Genomic DNA, 2,547 nt, shown 5'->3' with positions numbered 1-2,547 from the left:
AGCCTGGGGCAGCACTGATGGGTTATCCATTAGCAAAAATCCCCACAGTGTTGGCTGAGGCTTCAGCTGGAACTTCATTGCAACTCCAACTTCTCCCTTCATCCAAGCTAACTCCTTTCCTTTCCACAAAAGGCACTCTTTAATTAAAAAATAAATAAATTTAAAAAAAGAAAAGAATGAGAGAGCAAAAGAAAAAACAAGAAACGCTGCCTCATCAACTTCTTGTGTGCTAGTTCTCCTTCCCAAGTCAGACTTTTAGGAAACCCAACCCAGACAGTCCGGAAGTAACAGGAGAATGATTCAGAGAGGGGTTGGAAGTGGAAGTGGCAGCCCAAAAGAGTAAGTGAAAGTGTTGGTCACTCAGTCGCCTCTGACTCTTTGCAACCTCACGGACGGTAGCCTGCCAGGTTCCTCTGTCCATGGAATTCTCCAGGCAAGAATAGTGGAGTGAGTAGCCATTCCTTTCCCCAGGGGATTTTCCCAACCCAAGGATCAAACCCAGGTCTCTTGCATTGCAGGCAAATTCTTTACAATCTGAGGCACGAGGGAAGCCCAAGTAAGTAAGTAAAGATGGTGGTAGCTGAGTGCAGGCTGATGGAGAGAAACAGAGGAAAGTGAGTATTAGGAGACATTTGGGAAGGATTTGGTAATGAAGTGGAGATGGGGAAGAGTGATGACAGAGAGTGAGAAACCAAGGGTCATACCTTGCTTTCTAGCGTGTACAGCTGGGACACTAAAAAGAATCTCTTTTGAGGGAAAGAGCAAAACTTTTCCTTTTGGTGCCTGTGGAGCTGAGACATTCCAGTAGAGTATGGAAGAAAGGCATTTTGACTGTAGACTCCAGATCATTGAATATGTGTCTAGATTGTAACACCAGCCATGAATGTGGATAGAGGGAATCACTTTGGGAAAGAGAATATACTACAAAGAGAGAAAAACATAGCTCTGACCTAAGGGATTAATGTGTATGTTTGTTCCAGTCCCAATAGTCTCTCTTTCTCACACCTCCATGGGCTTCCCAGGCAGTGCAGTGGTAAAGAATTTGCCTGCCAATGCAGGAGAACACAAGAGACACTGGTTCGATCCCTGAGTTGGAAAGATTCTCTGGAGGAGGAGATGGCAACCCACTCCAGTATTCTTGCCTGGGAAATTCCATGGACAGAGGAGCCTGGTGGGCTACAGTCTATCTGGTCACAAAGAGTTAGACACAACTGAGCGACTGAGCACAACATGAACTCCTCCAGAGGCAGATTTCATAACTTTTTAGAAGTCATCACCTCTTTGAGAACTGTGCACAATTTCAGAGGGCCCCACGCCTCTAAGCTTGTCTCTGGACCCCTTAGTAACCCACAGTCTCCAAATCATAAGTTCATACTCTAGAAGAAGCCTGTTTTTGCAATCCTATCATTTCCTTGGAATTTTATATAATCTGTGTTTTGATGTTTTAAAGTTCTAGCTGATAGCCATCTTGATGGTCCAACAAAGATTTTTAAGGAACACCAAGTACCTGAAATACCCGTGTTTCCATGTCATCAGGCAGAGATGGTATCTTTGTTTATCAACAGTCATATTCAGGGCTGCCCTGGTGTAGAGAAAGAGTAGCGGGTTTATGCCACTGAACTGGGATTGGCAAACCTTTTCTGCAAAGGGTCAGGCAGTAATTATTTTAGGCTTGTGGGATATATATGCTCTCTGTTGTCTATATTATTGCTTTTTATAAGATACCCCTTTCAAAATGCAAAAACCACTCTTAGCTAATGGAGCATAAATAAACTGTGGGCCACCACTGCAGTTTGCTGACTCTTGCCATAGAAGACAATTAACTTTAAAATCAGACCAATTAAAACTGCATTTCTCCTCCCCTGAGCATCCTGGCATTTGAACTTGGAGATAAATAGTCTTTAATCATTTGAAGCCTATGTTTTCTCATTTGTAGAATATATAATATCTACCTCTTTGGGTTTTTGTAAAGCCTGGAATAAAGAATATTCAATATACATCCATATACCCAGCACATGGAAGTCATCTCATTAAAGAGTATAGTGAGAAAGACTATCTTGTTTCTAAATTTTTTCTTTTGCATTAGAATATGTTGATATTAACATCCCCGCCTCCCCACCCCAGGTTACACTTGGAGATATATTTTCCTGGAACACGTTAGGCAAGTTGTCTATGGCAGAAAAACCCAGATTCTTCCAGATCCTATGCATTGCTGACACGGGAGTGGAAGGGAGACCTGGGAAAATGTAACACATGCTGTCATTCCTTGTTTTTGTGCCTTAGCCTGATGACTTCAGCCATACCTGGTCCACTATGTTGCTGCTTTTGCCAAAAATAAAGTCACACACCCCATACTACTGGCCCCACACTGGCTCCAGTATTTGTTGCTCAGAGACTCCACCCATAGAGGGAGAAGGCTCCTCTCCAATCTACACTGCATAAGTCAGTTATTTTCACAGATCTGAGCACAGTGAAGGGGGATTGTCCCATGTCATATCACATGGAATCTTCCCGTGCTCGTACTCAGATGCTCAGTCGTGTCTGACT

This window comes from Bison bison, unplaced genomic scaffold, assembly GCF_000754665.1.
Source record: "Bison bison bison isolate TAMUID 2011002044 unplaced genomic scaffold, Bison_UMD1.0 scf7180017864489, whole genome shotgun sequence".
In the NCBI taxonomy this organism is placed as follows: Eukaryota; Metazoa; Chordata; class Mammalia; order Artiodactyla; family Bovidae; genus Bison; species Bison bison.
Note: the sequence above shows the minus strand (reverse complement) of the source record.